Source organism: Peromyscus maniculatus, chromosome X, assembly GCF_049852395.1.
Source record: "Peromyscus maniculatus bairdii isolate BWxNUB_F1_BW_parent chromosome X, HU_Pman_BW_mat_3.1, whole genome shotgun sequence".
NCBI classification, from domain to species: Eukaryota; Metazoa; Chordata; class Mammalia; order Rodentia; family Cricetidae; genus Peromyscus; species Peromyscus maniculatus.
In genome coordinates, this window is record NC_134875.1 from 48,897,045 (window position 1) to 48,922,151 (window position 25,107).

A 25,107-nucleotide genomic window follows, 5' to 3' on the forward strand; every position below is an offset into this window, starting at 1 on the left:
GAGTATATGCATATGTTTGAAGGCTAGAAGAGGAATTTAGAAGTCCTCCTCTATGACTCTTTTCTGTATTCCTTTGATAGGGTCTCTCCCTGAACCTGGAGATCATATTTTTTTTGGCTAGGCTGGTAGGCAGCAAGGCCCAGCAATCTTCTTGTTCCCCCATCATAATACTAGAGCTCCAGGAACAGGCAAGAACACACCAACTCAGGTTCTTTTTTTGTTTTTTTGTTTTTTTTTTTTTTTGTTCTGTTTTTCGAGACAGGGTTTCTCTGTGTAGCTTTGTGCCTTTCCTGGAACTCGCTTTGGAGATCAGGCTGGCCTCGAACTCACAGAGATCCACCTGCCTCTGCCTCCCAAGTGCTGGGATTAGAGGTGTGCGACACCACCACACGGCTCAGGTTCTTATGGTTGTGTGGCAAGCACTATTAACCACTAAGCCATATTTCCAGCCTGTCCCTGTCTTTAGAAAGATGTATGTATTGAGGTAGAAGAGGCATTTAGAACCCCAGATAGAAATAATCGGAAAATAATCACTTCATATCCTATTACGGTCAAACTGTCAAAAGACAAGAACATAGCAAGAATATTGAAAGTTTCAAAACAAAAATACCAAGCCACTCATACAGGTAAGCCCATATTCCTCAGCAGAAATTCTTTTTTTTTTAAATGTGTAGCCCAGGCTGGCCTTGAACTTGTGATCCTCCTGCCTCGTCTCCTTCAGCCAATCCTACTGGTGTGCGCCAACTGGTTCAGCAGAAATTCTTTAGGAATGAAGGGTATGGAATGCTGCATTTCAGGCCCTGAAAGAAAATAAATGCCAATCTTGGTAACATTATCCAGAAAAGTTATATCTCAGAATAAAATAAATAAAATAGTCTTCCAAGGCGAGCAAAAATTAAGTACTTCATGACCACTAAACCAGCACTATAGAAAATACTTGAATTAATTTTTCATACAAAGATGTAAAAAACAAACATGATTAAAAGGACATAGCAAAGTAATTTAAAAAAAATAAAAAAAAAATGAGACAGCAAGAGAGATCGGGAAAAATCAAGCAGGATTAAGTGAGTAAATCACCATGACTGTAAGAAGAATATAGAGGAAAAATGGACAGAACTTCAAAATAAGGATAAGAAAAGTAATAAGAAGATAGGAATTAAGAGAGACCTTAAATAATAACTCTGTATGTAAATATTCTTCATTTTCAATTAAAAGACACAGATCAGATGATTGATTTAGTAATCAAGATCCAACAATAGGCCAGCTGGAAGAAATTCATCTCAATGGGAGCTACATGCAGATTGAAAATGAAAGTATGGAAAACTATAGTCCAAGCAAAAGAAAGCAGAAGTAGTTGCACTCAAATCTGAAAAAGATAGACTTTAAAACAAAATCAGAAGAGAAAGAGTCACAACGTATTAACCAAGAGAGCAATCCAAGAAGACACAATGATTAGATTATGTGTGCTTGTGCATGTACATGAGCACTAGATATCATCAAACTAAATTTGTAAGTCAAAATCTATGGAACATAAATGGAGAAGTAGGCCATGATGCAATAATGGTGGATGACCAGTTTCCCACCCTCTCCAACAAATAAATCAGACAAAAGCATTGACAAAGAAATACCAGTATAGGTGGAGTTTTCCTATCCCACAGCTGCTCTCAAGTAAACACACTGAGGCTTATATTAATTATACATGCTTATCCAATAGCTCAGGCTTATTACTAACTAGCTCTTACATTTTAAATTAACCCAGATTCCTTACTTACACTCTGCCACGTGATGTTACCTTTATTAACATGGCGTGTTCATCTCTTGTTCCCTCTGTGTCTGGCTGGTGACTCCAGACTCCACCTTTCTCCTTCCCAGCATCCTCAATTTGGTTTTCCTGTCTAACTTTATCCTATTCAGCTATTGGCCAGTCAGCTTCTTTATTAAACCAATCACAGCAACAAATCTTCATAGTATAAAGGATTATTCCACAGCATGCCAGAGTTTCATTAAACTCTGGAAGTGTGTGTGGCTGGAGAGATGTCTTAGCAGTTAAGAATACATATCACTTGTTCTAGTTAGGGTTTCTACTGCTGTGATGAAATACCATAATCAAAAAGCAAGTTGGAGAGGAAAAGGCTTATTTGGCTTATACTTCCACATCATAGTTCATCATTGAAGGAAGTCAGGACAGGAAATCACATAGGGCAGAATCCTGGAGGCAGGAGCTGATACAGAGGCCATGGACAAGTGCTGCTTACTGACTTGTTCCTCATGGCTTGATTAGCCTGCTTTCTTATATACCCCAGGACCACCAGCCCAAGGATGGCACCACCCACAATGGACTAGGCCCTCACCCCAATCAATCACTAATTAATAAAATGCCCTATTGACTTGTCTCCAACCCAATCTTATGGAGACATTTTCTTAATTAAGATTCCATCCTCTCAGATGACTTTAACTTGTATCAAGTTGACATAATACTATCAGGCACATCCCTCTTCCAGAGGACCAGAGTTCTGTTCTGAGTATCCAAGTCGGGCAGTTCACAACTGCTTTCAAGTTCAGCTCCAGGGAATCTGATGCCATCTTCTAGCCTCCTCAAGGCCTGCACTCAAGAGCTCAAACCCACATACAGGCACACACATATACACATAATTTAAAAATAAAAGTAAACACTATAGGTCAAATTGACTTCATAGGCATCTACAGAAGACTCTGCCCAACAACTGTTTCTTGCCGCAACCTAACCACAAAAGTAAATTACAGTCCAAGTAAATAAAATTGGAGGCAAAGATATCATTGAAATCTAGAGGCTCATTAGAGGCTATTTGAAAAATTGTATGCCACAAATTGGAACATCTAAGAAAAATGGACAAATTTTTAGATAAGTATGACCTCTCAAAATTGAACCAAATGGACTGGATACAGTACAAATTCAATGTCAATAACAAACAATGAAATTGCAGCTGTAGTAAAAAGCAAAAAAAAAATCTATCAGCAAAGTAAAGTGCAGTATTGGATGGATGCACAGATTGGACAAAAAAAAAAAAAACTAGTATCAACACTCCTGAAACTATTTCACAACAGAGCATGGGAAAAACATGTTTCCAAAGCCTTTCTGCAAAGCCAGTATTAGACTCATAACAAAATCTAATAAAGACAAAAGAAAAGGATAACCTGTTACCTGTACAAAATAATAGGTGCAAAAACGGCAACTGTGTCTATTAACTAAAGACAGCATCTATATTAGTTATCTATTGCTGTTTAACAAATTACCTCAAAACTTAGCCTTATAATGGCACAGGCTATTACCTCTTTTTACCCCCACTTCCATAGACAGTGTCTTACTGTACAGCTCAGTCTGATCACACACTTTCCATGTAATCCAGGACTTGAACTTGCAACCCTCCTGTCTCAGTCCTTGTAGAGCTAACTATAGGCTGGTCATCACCAGACACAACCCCTTTTAAAAAAAATCTAAGTTTGGGGCTGGAGAGATGGCTCAGTGATTAAGAGCACTGACTGTTCTTCCACAGGACCCGGGGTCAATTCCCAGCATCCACATGGCAGCTCACAGCTGTCAGTAACTCCAGTTCCAGGGTACCCAACACCTTCATGTAGGCAAAACACCAACACACATTTTAAAAAATGGATCTTCCCACTTGAAACAAACAAAAATCTGAGTTCTGGCAGCCAGAAATATGAGTATAATTGGTCAAAATCACCCCACTGGAGTTTCTTACAAAGTTGCAACCAAAATGTTGGCTGGGGACTTGTTCACATGAAGGTTTAAAAGGAGCAGAATCTATGTCCAAGTTCACATTCTTGGTAGAATTCAATTTCTCAGAGGCTGTTGGACAGAGGGCCTCAGTTACTTGTTGGGGGTTGGCCATAGTCACCTTCAGTTTCTTGCCATATAATTTTCTCATGTGGAAGTTCATACTGTATCAGCTGGCTTCAGCAGAGAGAGTCAATGAGAATGAGAAAGAGAGCAAAAGAGTAAACAGGAAGTTGATAACAATGATGAATAAACTAACTCTCAAAGAACAATCCTTTCAATTTTTTCTTTCTTTTTTCTCCAGACAGGATCTCACTATGTAGCTCTGGCTGGCCTGGAACTCACTCTGTAGACCAGGCTGGCGTCAAACTAATAGAGATCTGCCTGCCTCTGCCTGCCTCTGCCTGCCTCTGCCTTCCTCTGCCTTCTGAGAGCTGAGATCAAAGGCATGTGACGCTATGCCTGGCTGCTTTCATTTTTTCTAAATTCTCCTTGCTATGGACAAGTCAGTAGGTTCAACACCTACCCAGAGGGAGAGCATTCCTAACAGAGGTCAGGGTCACTGCGAGCCACATCGGAACAGTCTCATCTCAGCTCCTCCAATAATGTATGTCCCTCCAATGGAAGCATTTGCCCACTCCTCATGCCCCTCAGAATCTACTCTGATTATCAGGTCAGTTTAGAACTCAGGGGTATTGTCAACTCAATGTAATTCAGGGCTGTTTGAAATTCTTCAGATATAGTTACATTTTGAGATCTGTAAAATGAAGCCGACAAGCTGGCACCTCATGCAAAACAAAGAAAAACTTCTCATAAATAATGGTAAATCTGACAGAATAGGGTAACTGCTAAAGTACGAGAGGCATCCCTGTTCCAAATAGGATGAAATCAGATCCACATAAGAGTTTCTGGTCCATAGCAAGGATTCTGAAACCCAGTCATCCAAACATTGTAAGTTTCTTAATTAGGTTTCATGGCTTGGGAATAATTTTCCATGGCAGTAGGCACCATTCTCCAAGCTTTTGCTTCCATTCTCTGAATATTCCTTCATTTTAAGATGAAAAAAATAGCACATAGTTGCAAATGTGTAGTTTCCTCAGTCTCCTTATTGCCGATAAGATTGTGATCTGTTTCCTTACTGTTGCAACCTTTGTGGAATTTCTGAGTCTCACTAAGTATTATGACTGTTAGACAAATAGTACCTGCAATTATCTTTAAAGATGTATTTATTTTTATGTGTCTGAAAGCTTTGCCTGCATGTATATGTGTATGTGTACTACATATACTATGTAGTGCCTTGGAGGTCAGAAGAAGGCATCCAATCCCCTGGAACTGGAGTTATGAATGGTTGTGAGCCATGTACAGGTGCTGAGAACCAAATCTGGTTTCTCTTCAAGAGCCGTAAGTGCTCTTAACCACTGAGCCATTGCTCCAGCTCTAATCTGTAATTATCTTTAAAATAAATCATTTTCTATATTGCAACTCTGCTTATCCAGCTCAAGGAAAATGTCACTTGGCTTGGTAAGAGCCATTATTGTTCAATAAGAAGATCTGAGAATTGAGCATACAATTAATTGCTTTTGTAGGTCCTTGATATTACTGAATAATATTTTCAGTTCTTAATATAAGTCATAAAATTATATAATCATGTTTCTGTGGACCATGTTTTTGTGTGTGTACAAGAAGCAATTTCTCCTTTATTTTCCTTTCCTTTCCTCTTTCCTTCTTCTTTCCTTTCTTTTTTCCACTGTTTATTCCATTTCTTTCTCAGAGTCTTGCTGTGTATATCCAGTCTTGGCCTGGGACTGGATATAAAGACAAGGCTGGTCTCAAACTCGTGATCATCCTCCTAACTCTGTCTCTTGAATGCTTGGATCACAACTGTGCATCACTGTATTAGTTAGGGTTCTATAGAAGAACAGAACTGGTAAAATGAATATATATTAAAAGGAGATTTATTTGATTGGCTATGGGTGTGATAAAACGCCATGATTAAAGCTGTTTATAGAAGGAAGCATTTATTTAGGCTAATGGTTCCCGAGGGATAAGAGGAAGTATAAGCCGGGCAGTGGTGGCCCATGCCTTTGATCCCAGCACTCCAGACGCAGAGGCAGGTGGATCTCTGTGAGTTCGAGGCCAGCCTGGGCTACAGAATGAGTTCCAGGAAAGGCGCAAAGCTACACAGAGAAACCCTGTCTCGGAAAAACAAAACAAAAACAAAAACAAAAAGAGGAAGTATGGCAGCAGGAAGGCAGGGTGACCGGAAGAGCAAGCCGAGAGCTCACACCTTAAACCACCCATAGGAAGCAGAGAAGGCGCCCTGGGAATGGCTCCTGGCTTTGAAAGCTCAACATCCACCCCAGTGACATGCTTCCACCAGCAAGGCCACTCCTCCCAAGCCACCCCGAACACTACCAACTGGAGCCCAAGTGTTCAAATGCCCAGTGGTTAGTCCAACAATGGCTGTCTTCACACTGGAGAGGTTTAAGACATAGTAGCTGCCCAGTCTGTGAAGCTGGATGCTTCAGTGGCCCCAGACTGGTCCTGGAGGGCTGAGTGATTCCTGGCAAGAGCTTCAGTTCTTAATTGAATCCTGGAAAAACTGGGTTCTGGTAGCAGTAAAAGAATGTAGCAGCAGCAGTGGCAGCCATGACAGGATGCTCAAAGTCACCAGTGAAACGTTAAAGAAACAAAGCAAAACCAAAGCCTTTCCCTTAGACCTCTGTTGTTTTATCTTTGGCACAGTGGCTGTGCCTTAATCTACTGCTATTTCAGCCATCAATTGCAACTCCACAGTTACCAGCCTGCTTCTCTCCTGGCTGCTCAGGCCACAGCCTGGTGGGGATTCTGTTCCCACAGACACCGGCTCTGTTGCTGCCGCTAAAAGTAGCTTTACCTCAATCTCTATTGTTCTAGTTATAAATAAGCCTCAAGATTCAAAGCCTGGGTTGAAAACCTCCTAGTTCAGAGAGGCTGGGTTGCAACTAGCTAACCTTCTCTTCTTGCCAGCATCTCGGAAAGACCCGTGCTTCAGCTTTGCCAAACCAGAAAAACCTGTGCCCTACTTCTTCTGATACATCTATCTCTTCCTGATGCCCTCTGATGCTCTGTGATTACTCGCTGTCAACTAATTACTAACTCCGCCTCCTGACCCAAGGTTAATTTTATTTAATCAGCACAAATGCAGATTCAGAGTTCACAGTATGATGGACTATCCCGCAACAGATCTCTTTTAATCCAGGCCACTGGAAGGTGCCACCCACATTTAGGGTGAGTCCTCCCACTTCAAATAATCTGATCAAGAAACTCCCTCCCAAGTGTGCCTGGCAGTTTATCTCTTGGATTTAAGATGTAGTGAAGCTGACAAACAGACTAACCACCACCATCACCATGGCTACAGGAAGCAGTTCTTCAGTATCTTTTACTTCCTGGATCAATTTCTGGTTCCATTACATTTACAAATTCTCCTCTTGTGGCTGGAGATGCGGCTCAGTTGGTAGAGAGAATTCTCGTCTAGCATACACAAGGCCCTGGGTTCAATCTCCTGCACAGCATACACTAGGCATGCTAATGCAGTGCTCAGAAGGTGGACAAAGGCAGAGGAGAAGTACAAGATCACCCTTGAACTTGAAACTGAAAGCTTGAGGATAGACTCCTGAAAGACTCCAATGAGCAAACTGGCAACTTGACTAAATGACCAGAAAATCAATCCCAAATTTGAAGAAGCAAAGGAATAAGACCACGGAAAAGAGATGAAACTGAAGAAAAAAATCCTCACTCTTTTCTTTTTCCAGAAAGGGGCAGGCCTCCCATGGGCATCAGCCAAGCATGGCACATCAATCTGAGGCAGGGCCAAGCTCCTCCCCCTGCATCAAGGCTCGGCGAGGCAACTCAGCTTCCGGAATAGGTTCAAAAAGCCAGCTCAGGTGCCAGGGACAGGTCCTGATCCCACTGCCAGGGGCCCCACGAACAGACCAAGCTACACAACTATCACCCACATGCAGAGGGCCTAGATGAGTCCCATGCAGGCTCCCTAGCTGTCAATCCAGATCCAGAGTCTGTGAGCTCCCATGAGCTCAGGTCAGCTGTCTCTGTGGGTTTTCCCATCATGGTCTTGACAGGACTCCAGGAGCTTGGCCCAGTGCTTGGCTGTGGATCTCTGCATCTGCTTCCATCAGTTACTGGATAAAGACTCTCTGATGACAATTAAGGTAGTCACCAATCTGATTACAGGAGATGGTCAGTTCAGGCACCCTCTCCACTATGCTAGGAGTCTTAGCTGGGGTCATCCTTGTGGATTCCTGGGAGTTTCCCTGGCATCAGGTTTCTCCCTCACCCCCAAATGGCCCCGCTATCAAGATATCTCTTTCATTACTCTCCCACTCTGTCCTGTTCCCAGATCTCCTAACCTGATCTCTCATGGTCCCATCCACCCCTACCCCCCAACGCCATTTACCCAGGAGATCAATTCTATTTCCCCTTCCCAGGGAAACTGTGGTTGGTAAGTAAAATAAATGAAAAAAGTTCAATTAAAAAAAATCAGGTAATAAAAGATACATACACCTAATTCTTGCTCACAACCTTAGCCCTCCCCAACCTCTTCCTTCTAGTGTTTCAGTTTTAAACACCAACACTTATAAAGACATTATCCTGTACTCTTGTTTAACATAATGCACATTGCTCTGTCTATATTGTTGGGAATGTTGTTGCCGTTATTATTGTTTTATCATAAATTTAAATAGAGTGGAACCTTCTATTTGCCCAGAAAAACATTCTCCACTCAATTTCTCACTCTTTTCTCATCCTTTACTTTAAATGAGAAGAGGACACAAAGTAGTATCTTCAAAAGTTGGCTTGAAATTCAAGTTTATTAAGCATGTTGTTTGTTATGCACGACCACATCACTAAACTTCATGTTTCCATACAATAAGCACCCCTCTTCTCTAGTTTCTAATCACATATTCTCCATTGGTTTGCTCAATACAATCTAGCCTGTCGTTAGCATGATCCTCCAACAGTCTTCCAGTTTTCTTTCACTTTGAGGCTCCAAAGTGGCTCCCACTTTCTCATGTATTTATAAACAGGGCTATACTCCCTAGTACCCAACTATTTAGCACTATTACAATTTACGTATAACAAATTATTGCTAAATTTAGAAACATGAAATAACAGTGTTTAAAATGTCTTGGTTTCTGCACTTTAAGACGCTCAGATCGATTTCGGGATCTTGTACAGGCTACAGTGGTCTCACTGCTCCACTGAGGAAGCATCTGCTTGCACACTTATGCCTGTAGTTCATAGGACAGTTTCTTACAGCCTTTTGCACCGATGGCCTTGAGTCATTGACAGTGGCTGATCAGAAGCAATCTTCATTTCCTTGTTACGTGAATCTTGTCATTGGGAAGTTCATAGACATTTACAACCTAATCTCAGAAAAGCCATCTTTAGCCAGGTGTGGTGGTGGCACACACCTTTAATCCCACCACTTGAGAGGCCGAGGCAGGAGGATCTCAGTGAGTTTGAGGCCAGTCTACAGAGCAAGTTCCTGGACAGCAAAGGATACACAGAAACCCTGTCTCAGAAAAAAAAGCCATATTCATTAAGAGAAAGTCACTAGATCCAACCCAAACTAAAAGGGTGGGCACTAAAGAACAGAAAACCAGGAGGCGAGGATCACTGAGGACCATTTTCCAAGTAGTTTTCCACAGTAATAAAAATGATTCAAAATGAAACACACTGACAGAAGAAAATTTATTTTAAAAAAAACCCAGCAGAGTAGCAGTGAGCAGTGAGACAAGCAATATGTGTAATAGATTGTCCAAAGTAGAAGCAAGGTGGAGAGAAACAAAAATACTTGAAGAAATAACAGTCCCAAATTTGATCACAGCTATAAAACTACAGGTACAAAAAGCACATATAACCCCAAGCACAACAAATAGAAAGGTAACCATACCAAGCCCATCATCATCAAATTGCTCAACACCAGGGATGAAGAGAAAATCTCCAACACGGAAAAAGACATTCTATCCAGAAAAACAACACTAAGGATAATAACAGATTTTTCATCAGAAATAGCACAAACAAGAAGACATTGAAGCAATGCCTTTAAAGAGTTGAAAAAAAAATCTGCTTACAACTCCATACCAAGTCAAAATATCTTTCAAAAAAACAAACAAAAAAGTAGAGGATTATAGGTCTTCTGCTGCAGGGAAGTTACAGAAGATACTTTCGCCAAACTCTTCCCACTATATGCAACTAAAAGCCCTGGGAATTATATATAAAACAAACAAACTTGAGAAGATTCAGAAAAATAGAGACAACAGACTGTCTGTGACTTTAAGAACCCAACAAACCATGTGGTGTCTAGTTATCTCTTTTTTCCTTGGCCTTAAGAATCTCATAATTGAAGCTGAGGAAGCCAGAAATTCAGAGAAGCTAACAGGAAACAATTTTGGTCTTTCTAGCAAAATGGGTAGCCTAGCAAGACAGACCACTTTCATAAGATAGCCCTCCAAATCTGCCAAGCACTACTGGAAAAATCTATGAACCTACCATAATTTGTACCAGCACTCACTAGTGTGGTGGGGGACTGTCTTAGTTAGGGTTTCTACTGCTGCAACAAAACACCATGACCAAAAAGCAAATTGAGGAAGAAAGGGTTTATTTGGCTTACATTTCCACATTGCTGTTCTTCACTGAAGGAAGTCAGGACAGGAACTCAAACAGGGCAAGAACCTGGACTGGAGGCAGGAACTGATGCAGAGGACATGGAGGAGTGCTGCTTACTGGCTTGCTCCTCATGACTTGCTCAGTCTGCTTTCTTATAGAACCCAGGACCATCAGCCCAAGGATGGCACCACTCACAATGGACTGGGCCCTCCCCGACTGATCACTAATTGAGAAAATGTCCTACAACTGGATCTCATGGAGGCATTTCCTCAACTGAGGCTCTTTCCTCTTTGATGACTCCTGCTTGTGTCAAGTTGACACACAAAGCCAGCCAGTACAGGGACCTTTATTTCTAGGCCCACCAGGCAATAATGTGGTTCCACAATCCACACTGCCAAAGAGGTTTCAGAGTAGCCACCTGGGACTTCCACCACTGCTAGTTCATAACAACACCCTCCACATTGTCAGTGGCAACCAAATGAAACGTCGGGGCTTCTACCCTATCAACATGTCAGAGGTACTACGCCTCCCTGCCTTTCTCAGGTAAGGTAGCTTATCTAAGAGTCAAGATGGTAATGAATGGCAATAAAATTACCTCCATTTACCATGTCAGTAACAAGTCATCCTTATTTTTCTCAGCCAGAGAATATAAATGAAGGCTCAGTAGAGATCTGGACTTCCAGTTTCCATTTATAACTAATGAGTAGTTCCCATTCTTGATTGTCAACAGAAGTTGATGGGGAACAGAAAATATCATTCCTCACATGACAATAATATGTACATGAGTCATTGATTCTTGAAAGAAGCCAGTGAAAACAGGGGCTTAAATAATACCCGGTAACCTGAAATAATCAGATTTCAAACAAAAATCATGTGTCATGCTAAGAGTTAGGAAGATCTCAAATTAAATGCAAAAATCAGTCAATAAATACAAAACATCAAGATGCTAGATCATCTAGGAAACACTCCTGCACTTGAGGTTCAGGGAACATTGCCGAAGAGGGAGCTAAAAGATTTTAAGAACCAGAGGACAGTTGAAGAGCCATGGGAGTTTCCTGTGAGATTATATATCCTAGTAACATCAGAAGCTACACCCATAAATTCTTAGTGACATGCCTGCCCAAACATGAGCTGTGTAAGGGTGACATCAGCAGACATGCCAAAGTGGATGGGGAGAAGCCCATGAGGCCTCAACCATACACGAAGAACTCCAGGCAACCTAGAAAGCTGGGAGGACAAGTGGTCTTCCCCAGAGAAAAGTACACCATCTGGTTGTCCAGTGACAAATGGCCAGCCTTGAAATCATACATACAAGTAACATTATACAAACTCAACAGGTTATATTTAGGAATATATATGTATGCATATATACATACATGCATGTAATATGAATTAGTGGAAAAAGAGGACATGAGGGCCGGGCATGGTAGCGCATGCCTTTAATCCCAGCACTCGGGAAGCAGAGGCAGATGCCTTGAATTTGAAGGAAAACAGGAAGGGATATATAGGAGGGTTTGAAGGGAGGAAAGGGATGGGGAAATGATGTAATTAAATTAGTCTCAAACAAAAGCCTTCTGACTGAAGAATGAAAAAAATGTCATATGTCATAATTATTTGATAAAGAGTTTGGAATAGGCCAGCCTGGTCTACAAAGCGAGTTCCAGGAAAGGTGCAAAGCTACACAGAGAAACCCTGTCTCGAAAAACCAAAAAAAAAAAAAAAAAAAGAGTTTGGAATACTCATCATACAATGTTTCAGTGAACAATTACAAAGACGAGTACAAGTGTAAACATCAGATATTCTCAGAAAAGAAGTAAAGAAACAAAGGAGATCCAAGCGCCACTTTAGAATTCAAAGATCTCAAAGGCAAAAGAAACATTTCAAAGAATGGGTTCAGTAGCAGAGTGGAGAAGACAGAAGAAAGAACCGGTGAACTCAGAACAGAACTAACAAAAAGGAACCAAGCTGAATGGCACAGAGAAAATACACTGGAAAAAATGGACAGAACCTAATTCCCTAATAACAGAGACTCAGCACACCTGAAACAGACAGTGATGAAATTTCTAGGAGAAATAGGTAATTCTATGTCTAATTGCATATTCCAATAACTCTTCTCAATAATTCATGAGACAAGGAGACAGGAAATCAGTATAGACATAGTTTAAGTCAACAGCACCATCAATCAACTGAGCATAATTCACATTTATAGAATGCTCTATCTAACAAGAACATAACCAACATCTCTTATAAATATACACAGATTATTTACTAAGATAGACCATATTTGGGACCACAAATTAAGTTTCAGTGATTTATGAAGGTTCAAATCATAAAATGTGTATTCTCTGACCACTTTTGGCATTATTTAGCACATTGGTAACAAACTCCTCAGTATGTAACCGATGGAAATTCAGTCCCCATACTACACAAATACTACACAGTCATATTTACTGAGGCACTATTTGAAATAGCCAAGAGAAGGAATCTAATTGGTGTCCATTAACAGGTAAATGGATATATATTGTAGTACCTTGCAGGAGAGGTAGCTCAGCAGTTAAGACCACTGGCCACTCTTACAGAGGACCCAAGTTTGATTCCCAGCACCCACATGGTGGCTAACAACCATCTGTAAGTTCAGTTCCAGGGGATCTGATGCCCTTTTCTGGGCTTTGTGGACTTCAGGCACACACATGGTGCACAGATTTAAATTCAGGCAAAATATCTATACACATAAAATAAAATTACATCTAAAATTTTTTTTATGGTTTTTTGAGACAGGGTTTCTCTGTGTAGCTTTGCACCTTTCCTGGAACTCACTTTGTAGACCAGGCTGGCCTCGAACTCACAGAGATCCACCTGGCTCTGCCTCCCAAGTGCTGGGATTAAGGGCATGTGCCACTACCGCCCGGCTAAAATTTTTTAAAGGACATATGGTACATACCTACAATGGTAATTCATTCAGCTGTAGGAAAAATGAAATTATGCCACTTAGAGGGAAATGGATGGAACTGAAAAACAAGACAGACTCAAAAAGACAAATGTCAAATGCTGTCTCTCACATGTGAGATATAGATTAAACTAATACATACATACACATGCACACATGGAGGTAGATCAGGGACTATTCACAGAGAGAAAGAGGACCAGTAGGAAAGGGTAGCTTAAAGCAAGAGAAGATGATGGGGTGGCTAATATGAGCCAAGTCCATGATCTACATATGTGAAGATGTCATAATGAAATTTGTTATTTTGTATGTTGATTTAAAATATTAAAAGTAAAATCACTTAAAATATTTAGTGCTGTGGGAGGTTATAAAGGCTACAGCTTTTTCAGGTTATGTATTTGTTGTCTACCACTCATCTCCCGGTTTGAAGGTGCTCTCTCAAAATAAACCTTAGGGGGACAGTACTCAGCCTTAACTGCAGAGGCGCACTTCCCTTTTCCTCCTCCTCCGGGGCTATGAATCTAGAACTGATGGAGAGACAGAGACGATGTGTCTCTAGAAACAGTTTTGAGGATGCTGAGCTTTGACTATAATGTCTTGGACAGACTGCTCCTGCTAGATGTTTCTGAGGGCCTCTGGAGCTCTTTTAGCTCATGTCCATCTTCCAGTCCTCGTCTCCCAGCATCTTCTTGATTCTGGAAACCCATCACTCACAATATCCTTTCAGCAAATTCTTCTTTGACTTGCTTTGTTTGATTACATTAGCTACATTTGTTTCTGTTGATGATACAGACGGATTATACAAGAGAATACAAGAATATTGGTAATACAAAGAAAGGGAGTACTGGGGAGAAAAATTCTGCAAAGCCCACCAAACATCCATCAAGAAGGAACCAAATACCTATTTTGTTTAATAAGATACAAAAAAAAACCCACTGAAATCGAACTCTGGAGTCCCTTTCCCAGGAGTCAGGAAGAAAGAAAAGATGTTCACCAATATATCATACCGATGTGGCCTTCCCTTCTAGTTGGTTCCAGATGTGCAGACTATGATCTTACCTTCAAAGGCTCTGATGACTAATGAGAACAAAAACTCATGAAAAGAAGCAGTGTCTGCAGGGACTGATTGATTAGAATTCCAGGACTGTGGAGAGATTGGAATGTTGCAGGTCCAGAGGCTAATTGCCTTATCTTAGGCTAGTTCTAGCTCTCTGGAACAGCCATGGCTTGCCTACCTCTGTGTCCAAACTAATATCTTGTGACTAATAAATAAAACCCTGTTGGAATCTATTAACAGACCACTAGCTTCCACCCACCCCACAGCTAAGAATGACATCAGATAGCATCTTGAACCTATAGAAAAGCTTCCCCCATCCCATGTACTTGCCTCTCTGATGTGCCCACCAAAGTATTTAAAACTTGCCTTGATTTATGGCTTTCTTTGTTATATAAAACTATAAAACTTCATGAAATTGCTTCCACATGGGAACATGGAATTTGGGGTAACCTAAATCTGTGTTCCAGGGCCATGGTTGCTCAGAATGGCTCCATAAAAAACTGGGAACTAAACTGAGGAATATCTCCCATCAGATTCCTCTGTCAGCATTTTCATGATTACTAGTTGTTATGGGAGGGACCAGCCCACTGTGATCCTAGATAAGTGGACCTGGGATGTATAAGAAAGCTAGCAAAGAGAACCTGAAGGGCAAGTCAGTAAGCAGTGTTCTGTCCATTGGTTTCTGCTTCAAGCTCTTGCCTTAAGGCCTTGCCTTGGCTTCCCTCAGTGGTGAACTATAACCTCCTGCAAGCTAAAATAAATCTTTCTTTGATCATTCTGTTTATTACAGCAGCAGAGAGCAAACTGGAACAAAGGTTTGCCCCATAGGTCTGGTTTGGGTGGTTGAGCAATAAATTTGCTTTTCCTTTCTTTTGTCAGTAAAGATTGGGCTGAGTGTACAGAGCAAGCTGAATGGTAACAGCTCTTTACCATATATGGCAAGTGTGGAAAATGGTACAGTGACCCTGGATTTGACCTTTGCTAGCATGACTCAGACTCTAGGCAATTCTCCATAACCTACTCCAAATGTCTTTATCCTTCCTTTTAGCTGTGGGACATGCTTCAAAATTTCTCCTCAATAGAATTCTCAGAGAGAATCGAAACCTGTGCTTCCCTTTGCAGGGGCTGGCAGGCACGGCAAAAGCTGACATTCCTTTAGCATTTTGTAAGAAAATGAAAACAGGCTGTTCGCATCCCAGGGTGACCGTTCAGGGGCCTTCTTTGTTATCCAGGCACACTAGTTAGGAAACTCTGAGCTGCAGCAATTGAGAACAAGTTCTGTGTGTAGCTATCAAACCTTTAATACCTGAGGCAGCCTGCTCTTCTTATTCCACTCGTTCCTGCCCAAGCTGCCCGTTTCCCTCTGCAAAACCGAGTCCTATCCTTCAAGTCCACCGGCTTTCCAAGGTGGATCCCAAAAGAGCTCTAAGGCTTGGCAGAAGGGAGAATCAAAGGAAGGAAGTTTTAGAAGCATGATTCGGCTCCTTAATGTCCTCTCCTTTCCCTTACTCTATCTTGATTTCTTTGTCACAGATCCCACTCAACTTTATATGTAACATTTCGGGCTGGAGAGGTGGCTCAGCCTTTAAAGGCTAGGCTCGCAACCAAAAATATACATAATGTTTCATAGGTTGTGCTTTGTCTTGTAGTCCCAGTGAAAGTGTAAAGTTTTGGAAGGTTCAGAGCACAGCTCATTCCAAGCACTTAACAGATCCTCATGGAGTGAATGAATTAATGCGTGAATGAAAATAACTAATGCTTACTGATTGCTATGTGGCAGGCATCATGCTCAGCAGTTTGCATGCATTATCTCATTAACTCTTCATAACAAACCTACAGAAGTGAATATCATTAATAAGCTCATTTCACAAATGAGGAAGTCGAGGCTCAGAAGAGGGCAATGATTTACGAAATGTCACTGAAACTAGTAGTAGGCTCTTAGTTAGGAAGGATGCCGCTAAGGACTTACATGCTTTAGGGGGCTGGAGGGATGGCTCAGTGGTTAAGAGTACTTGTTATTCTTGCAGAAGACTCGGGTTCAAATCCAAGCACTCATATAGTGGTTGGCAACGGTCTGTAACTCCAGTGCCAGGGGTTCCTGTGTCACTTCTGACTTCTGCAGGCACCAGAAAGGCATATGGTACACATACACACATGCAGACAAAGCACTCAAACATGTAATCTAAAAAATAAAACAGACTTACATGCTTGAGATGCCAGCTGTTCTCCAAGAGAGATGACAGGTGGCGTGTTGGAAAACTCAGTGAGGGACTTTCCTTGACAGAAAAGGAAACTATCACCAAACTAGAATGAATGGACTTACTTTTTCCTGCCACCCTCTCCTGCCCAAAGGCTTTCCAGACCCAAGGCAAGTTTCTGCTCTCTGCTAAGTGAGACTAGTCATCCACATTCTTTCAAACCCCCAATTAAGCAGCTCTTTGAAAGCCTTCCATGTCTCCTAGATACAAACCAAACAAGCGAAAATGAGCAGTTTATGTAGAAGCCATCACTGTGTCTAGCACATATGCATGCAATGGTCACTTTATGATGTACCTATGAGATTGTTAGCATTATTAAATATAATATTCATTGATTGCCTAACTGTCCAATATTCTAGATGTTTTCAAAGATCCCGACTCATAGTCCCTTACAACTACTTCTTGAATTCAATGATTTGACTATATTTTAACTAAGAAACTAATCCTCATTGTGGCTAAGATTTGATCAAAGTCACACTAATCTGATACCAGAACCTTATTTTTATGATTACCCTGTATGGATAAACAAAAATATGTTAATACAAACAGATAAACAGGGGCTGGTGGGGTGCAGCTCAATTGGTAGATTGTTTGCCAAACATACACAAGGCCCTGGGTTTGATCCCCAGAACAGCATGAAATTTGACATGGTGGTACATACCTGCAATTCCGGGATATGGAGACTGGAGGATGAGGAGATGCGCATCATCCTAAGCTATGACTTGAAGGCCAACCTGGGATAAATGAGATCCGGCCTCAAACAAGACAACACACAGCAAAATCAAGAAAAACAAAACAAAGACATGATCAAAGGGGAGAAAGAGATCTAAAGAGAAAGGGGAGCTAACACAAAACAAAAACATATGAACAAGAAAAGAAACCAGCAACTGGGTTTTTCAATATTATTATGCCTTGGAAATAGGGCCTGTAATGAGTTTAGTAGAAAGACAACATTCACTCACTCACATCAGACCCCCTCCAGCAGCTTGCCCAGACTCCACAGATAATGTGTGCTTGGATAACACATAGCCAACTTTCCAGGGCAATCTTACCAGTAGTTGCCCATTAGTTATACACTCAACTGTTCCAATAAGAAAGACCCCAAACTATCTAGTTTAAAAGAAAAAAGAAGGAGGAAGAGGAGGAGGAGGAGGAGGAGGGAAAGAAGTAGCAGCCGCCGCCAGGCCTGGTGGCACAGGCCTATAAATCCGTGTTCAGGAGGCTGAGGCCTAGAGATGAGAAATTTAAGACCTGCCTGGAGTTTACAAAGGAAATCCAGGGGCAATTTGTGCAACTCGGTGAGACCACGCATCAAATACACAAAGAGCTGGGGATGGAGCTCGGTGATAGAGTGCTTTGACTGCTGACCAGGCCCTAGTCACAGAATCACATCTAGATACAAGGGATGCTGAGAAACAGAGTCTTAACCTATGCCATGTAGCTAAAGCTCCTATCGCTATAGGAAAAGGTGAGAATAATTATTCTAGGGCGTCAAATTGCTTTGTCTCTTTTCTCCTCATGACTCTTCAGTTCCTTGGCTTGTTCCTCGTTGGCTATTACCAGTCCGACAGTGTAGGGAGCCGCCATTCTAAGATGGTGCTGGCTTCCTGGTAGCCCAGCTGTAAACAACTCCATATTTGGCTATGATGCACGAGTATGGTAATTGGCCTTATGTCCTCAGCCTATCCCGTGGCTCCCCGTGCTAGCATTCTGGCGGGACCCAATCACAGTACGGCACGTTTGCCTGATTCCCTTTATAAGCAGCGGCAGTTTAGTCCTCGGGGCCCCTCACCTCCCGCTCTCCCTTAACCAAGAGGCGCTCCAATAAAGTGTGATCTGAGAAGAATCCTCGCGTGGTGGTCGTTCTTCCTCGCTGGCCGAGGAGCGCGCCGCACGGCAGCTTCATTTTATCTTTAATTTTAATTTTATTTTATGTTTATGGCTGTTTGGCCTGCATCTGTGTCTGGGTACCACTTACATGCACTGTGCCCACAGAGGCCAGAAGAGGGCATCAGATCCTTGAAACTGGAGTTACAAATAGTTCCTGCCAAGTCGGTGCTGGGAATTAAACCCCAGTCCTCTGTAAGAGCAGCCAGTGCTTTTAATTGCTAAGCCACCTCTCCGGCGCTGGCTTTGGATATTTTGCTTTCAGTGTTTAGAGAAAAAAAAAGCCATTGGCTATCATCTAGTCCAATATCCGGGAAGGAAGAATTCCTCTGGGACTGTACATTCAATTACAGATTTAGATTCCTACCCTGTTGCCGTCCAACAGAACTATACTCTTTATGCTCTTGACATTATTAAAGGCCAAAAATGAGTGCCCTTCTGAGACCTAATTTGTCTTTGTTTCCAGACAGGCCAGTTTCTAAAAGCAGATGTGTGGCAGCCCCTTGAAGGCCAGCACACTGATGGATTGCAGTGTTTGACTGCTTTAAAAATCTCTTCTCTTTTAGGCAAAGTTTTATTTACAGCTGTCTTGCCTGCATGTTGTCTGTACACCACCTGCATACCTCGTACCCTCAGAAGACAAGAAGGCATCAGATGCTCTGGAACTGGAGTTACAGATGGTTGTGAGCAGCCATGTAGATGCTAGGAATTGAACCCGGGTTTTTTTTTTTGTAAGATCAACCAGTGCTCTTAATCACTGAGCCATCTCTCCAGCCCCAGTGTTTGATATTGATGAAAACAGTGACCAATCTACTGAAAATAGTGGCACCGAATTAATTCAGCAGGGAGAGTGTTATTTTTCTTCAATGTTTATTTTATGATTGTTCTTCGCTAGCTATCTCATCTCAAGATGAACCCAGCGCTCAGTAACTCGAGTAAAAGTAAGAGTTTTTTTAATTGCTTTTTTTCCGAGGACTCATCTTGTGTAGACAAACAAATATCTAACAGTTACTTTGTAAACAGTGGGTATTGTTAGAGCTTGACTGAAGTAGACAGTGAATTGGGAAAGCTGACACTTGTGAGACAAGCACTCAGCACTACATCAAAAATCTGGTACTTGGAAAGCATGCTTGAAAAGCAGTTTTGTAACAGAGTGTCAAGCCAAACAAATATCATTGTCCAGAATGCTGCAAGCTCAGGTAAACAGAGAAGCCAATTACTCTCGGCAAACAGGGCTGAATGCCAAAGACGGTGTATTAGGCCTGCGAAGAATGTGAGAAGAAGAAGAAAAAGATCTGTTCACAAAAGAATGCTACAGATAAGTTACCTTCCCCCACCGTAGAGATCTCTCTACATCACAGTGGTGTATTCAGGATGACTATGCCCTGGTCGGTTTCAGGGAGGGGATTGTTCAAGAGGACACGGAGATGGATCACTGAACAGCAAGGAGTTTCTTAGAAAAGTTTTTAATGCCATGGACAGACAGAGAGACAGCAGCATGAGAGGAGAGATCTGACTCTAGCACCAGAGACGGAAGAGGTGGGGTCTCTGAAGAGATGATTCAGAGCCCACCTGGGCCGTTTCTTTTTTATACCTTTCAGAAAATGGGGAAGGTTTCACAGCACAAGTCTGCAGTCAGACTTTCTGATTCCCAGACAGAAGGCGGGGAAGAAAAAAAGGGAGCAGGATGCTTGGCCCATGTTTTCTTTGATGTTAACTCACCCCCTAGGTGAGAAATCCTGGACCCAGGATGCTAGTCACTGATAATGTCTCAGTGGGGTGCCTGTTAGTATCTATGAGAGGAGGCCACTGCAGATACTGTGACCTGAGTAGAGGCTGGATTCTAACAGTTCATTTTCACAAGCCGGGTCAGAGCCAGCTTCAGATGGACTCCTGGAGGCAGGGTACAGTAACCCATCAACTCAGATCATCCCCTTTGCAGCCGGATGCTGCTCCATTTGAATCCCAGATCTGCCCCCATGCTATTCATTTCCCATTCACTTCTGAAGCTCTGGGTTACATTATCATTGAGATACATACACTGTTTTCTCTCACACATGGTAGTTGAAAAGATTCAATCTATAAGAATAATGTCCAAGGCACTTGGTGTAGTGTTCGGCATATGATAAATGTCCAGTAAATACACACTGCCAGCTATTGCCACCATGTTCATATGTGCCTGCCACATTGGAACTGATCTGAGGAGAAGGCACAGGAACCACCAAACCAAAGGTCTCCAAAGGCCTGTGGAAGCAGCTCAGTCAGTAGAATGCCTGCCTGTGTGCATGAAGCACTAGGATCAGTCCCCAGCACAGCTTGGACTGGAAGCACATACCTGTAATGCCAGCAACCTGGAGGTAGAGACTGGTGGATCTCAAGTTCAAGGTCATTCTCAGCTGCTTGGCAAGCTTGAGGCCAGCCTATGTAATATGGACCTCATCACAAAAACAAACAAAAAGAGAAAAAGCAGACCTGCTCCCGGAAAGAGGAGCAGCTATCTTCTTTTGGGGTATAACATATTTCCCAAGAAACTTGAAGGAAAAAATGCAGATTCCTGGGAACCCCACTGCCAGAGATTCTAATTCAGTAGTCTGAGATGAAACATTTCTGAACAAGCTTTCCAGGCGATTCTGGCAGATGTGTTCCAAGGACTATACTTTGAGAAAGACTAGCCTAGGACATTGGAATGCATAGATAAGCTCTGGAGAAAAGCTGTTAGATGATTTCAACAGGCCAGCATTCTTGGCTAAACTCTGTGATACTGGCAACATCCCAGTTCATCTTCTTGTTTGGAAAATGGGGTTGGGATGTAGGAGGGCTCCAGCTGTGGATGCTCAGTTCCCTCGGGCTATATATATTTCAGAGTTAAAGAAAAATAAGAGCCAAAGCAATGGAAGTTTCTTCAGCACCTGCATTCTGAGAGGTCTCTCTCTCCCCCTCTATGATCTCAGAAGACAAATGATTGATGACCAGGCAAGAGCAGGCTGTTACAGCTATGGCTGATTAAGTGGTTGAATGAGGAGCACTCCACTTAACAACTGTCTTGTTCTTATCAAAATTAGAACTGTAGAGTGGCTGATCATGGTATGAAAATGGCATCTCTTTTGTTTGGTGCGCTTAGCCCCTACAGTTAAAAGATCCCAGGCTCCCTTGATCTCTTCCCAGAAGGCTGCAACTAGGAGACGCACTCCTTTTAAGCTGAGCTCAGAAATCGGGGCATTAGACAAACAGTCCCTCCTCATGAAGCAATAGATGAAGCAAGACCCAGGTGTGGTAGTGCATGTCTGCAATCCCAGCACTCAGGAGATGGAGTCAGGAAGATCAAAAGTTCAAGGCTACCCTCCCTCAAGGTTATGCTCAGCTACATATTAAATCTTCTTTACCCGTTATTTAGCCAAGAAAGTGAAAACAGATGTTGGAATTGCTGCAGAAGGATGTGTGTCCTGGTTGGGTGTTTTTTGTCAATTTGAAACAAGCTAGAGTTCTCTGGGAAGAGTGAATCTTAGTTGAGAAAATGCCTCCATCAGATTGGTCTGTAAGAAAGGGGGTATTTTCTTTGTTAATGATTGGTGGGGGAGAGTCCCAGGCACTGGTGGCGCACGCCTTTAATCCCAGCACTCCGGAGGCAGAGTCAGGCCTCTGTGAGTTCAAGGCCAGCCTGGTCTACAGAGTACGATCCAGGACAGGCGCCAAAACTACCCAGATAAACCCTGTCTCCAAAAAACAAACAAACAAACAAATAAAAGGAAAGAAAGCAGGGCTGAGTAAGCCATGAGGAGTAAGTTTAACAAGCAGCACCTCCATGGCCTCTGCAACCACTCCTGCCTCCAGGTTCTGGCTTGAGTTCCTGCCCTGACTTCCCTCAATGGACAAACTATAATCTGGATGTGAAAGGAAGGAAAATGAGAGGTTGGTCTTTTTTTTTTTAAGATAGGGTGGTCTCATGTGTCTCAGACTAGCCTCAAACTCAATATGCAGTGAATTTCTGATCCTCCTTTCCCAACCACTTAAGTGCGAGGATTAGAAGTATATGCCATCACACCCAGTTTATGTAGTCCTGGAGACTGAAGTCAGTGCTTTGTGCATGTCAGGCAAATATTCTACCAATTGGCCTGCATCTCCAGCTCCTATCTAATTCTGGTGTTTTATGAAAGTCCACCATTCCATGTCTGAAGAGATCTGGCATTTATTCTAGGCTACTCTGCCTCCTCTTTCCAGTACATTTCCTGTCTGCCCTGGCTACAGACCATAGTACAGGACACTCCACATTTGCTTGTAGATGACAATTCATTGGCAGCAAAACCCTGGCCTGAAAGTAGGGAGATCTGAGCTCCAGTTTTAGCTGTTACCAACATGCCATGCAACTTTGAGGAAAATTCTGTCCTCTGTCCAAGAATCAATTTTCTTCTCATTTGTAACAAGGAGGAATATTTTTAAGGCCCTCCCTTAATTCTTCATGCCCATTAGTCTTCATAAAGAGGCTTAATCAAATGTTGTTAGCAACCCTCGAACCCTATGGTCTCTGTAAAAACAATTCCTTTTGTAAAAACAATATCCTACATCTGTAAAATGATGCATGTATGAGATAACTCATTATATCAGTTGACTATATTACTCAAATATTGGAACCATTCACTTGTTCTTCAACAGGGAACCTACTTAATAAAGCTTGGCATAGTTCCATAATGGACTGTACATTTGTAAAAAGTAGTAAGAATATCCCTGATGAAAAGGGGAAGACTTTTAAATTATATATTTTTTGAGACAGGGTCTCACTATGTAGTTCTGGCTAGCATGGAACTCACTATACAGACCAGGCTGATTGAACTCCTAGAGAATTATCTGTCTCAGTCTGTCTTTGTTTTTGTTTTTGTTTTTCAGGACAGGGTTTCTCTGTGTAGCTTTGGTGCCTGTCCTGGATCTTGCTCTGTAGGCCAGGCTGGCCTTGAACTCACAGAGATCTGCCTTCCGAGTGCTGGGATTAAAGACGTGCACCACCACTGCCCGGCCTGTCTCAGTCTCTTGAACACTGAAATTAAAAGTGTATGCTATCATACCTGGCCATATTTTTGTATTTTTAAGGTTTGTGCCATGTGAATGTGTTGTCATCTCAAAAATTAAACTCCCAAAATTCATGCACGTGGCTGCTGGTAAGCAAGACAGGTGGTTGAAATTAGTGAACCGAAACTCAGAGGTCCAGAACCTACAATTTCTCCAGTATGTTCCCGTGCAAGTAGTCAGTAAATCCCACTTTCAAAATCACTGGCCCAAAGTCTTTACAAAATGGGAAAGAGGACAAAGACACCTGTGGATCACAATTTCCCAGTTTCTGACCCAATCTCTGCCACCACTCTGGAATTACAAGTCTTGCAGATCCACACCTTCCATTTTCTTATACCTCCTAGGGATGTTCCTTCTTGGGGAAATCCTGAAAGATTTTTTGGTTTTAATTTTTAAGACAGGATTTCATGTTACCCAGTGTCTTAGTTACTTTTCTTGCAGCAAAGAGACACTATAACCAAGGCAACATATAAAAGAAAGCATTTAATTTGGGGGTTTGCTTACAGTTTCAGAGGATGAGTCCATGATCATGGTGGAGAGTATGGCAGCAGACAGGCGGGCATGGCACTTGAACAGTAGCTGAGCGCTTACATCTTATCTGCAAGTTGGGGGCAAGGAGAGAACTAACTGGGAATGGCAAGGGCTATTGAAACCTCAAAGCCCACCCCTAGAGACACACCTCCTCCAACAAGGCCACCCCTCCTAATCCTTCCTAAACAGTTCCACCAACTTGGAACCAAGTATTCAAATATATGAGCCTATGAGGGCCATTCTCATTCAAACCATCATCCCCAGGCTGGCCTAGAACTCAATTATATAGGAAATAATGACTTTAAATTTCTGATTCTCCTGCTACTACCTCTCAAATGCTGGGATTATGAGCACATGCCATCATGCTGGATGGAATCCAGGGCTCCATACATGCTAGGGAAGCACTCTATCAACTGAGCTCCCTTCCCCAGCGTTTCTGATAGTTCTTGGCAGTGGGAGACAATGCTCCAGCAGTTCTATTTGTATGTCAGTGTCAGCGGCTTTTCTCTCCACAAGCTCAGGTTAGCACGGTCTGCATACTTAGAGGAATACATGTTGTTGGGAAACAGAAAATCCTCTTGGAAAGACAGGATCAAGGACAGATTTCACTTGCCTGCACCCTGCTGCCAGCTGGACAGAGCAGTGGTGGCCTTTGCAAAGCTAGCCACAGGAACAGTGGCATAATACCACCCTAGCCTTGTGCTCAGGACACCTGATTAGGGATTTCATGAGTACGAGTAGTATGCTTGGAGTTGGTTTACATTTACCTTTTAATGGCCTTTAAAAAAAATAATGCTAGGGGCTGAAAGGATGGGTCAGCATTTAATAAAACCTACTACCCTTGTAGAGGACCCAGATTCAATTTCCAACACCCACCCACCTGGTGGCTCACAACCACCTCCTGTAACTTCAGTTTCAGGGAATC

General features: G+C 42.2%; 1 long non-coding RNA gene across 1 annotated transcript; it reads right to left on the reverse strand.

The window, feature by feature from the left end:
* Positions 1 to 226: 226 nt before the first annotated feature.
* Positions 227 to 23,905, reverse strand: LOC143270657 (uncharacterized). Its single transcript, XR_013047898.1, has 4 exons — positions 16,650 to 23,905; positions 16,415 to 16,561; positions 15,752 to 16,278; positions 227 to 800 (listed from the first exon to the last, which is right to left on the reverse strand). It is a non-coding gene; the product is annotated as an uncharacterized LOC143270657 (long non-coding RNA).
* Between the last annotated feature and the right edge of the window lie 1,202 nt (positions 23,906 to 25,107).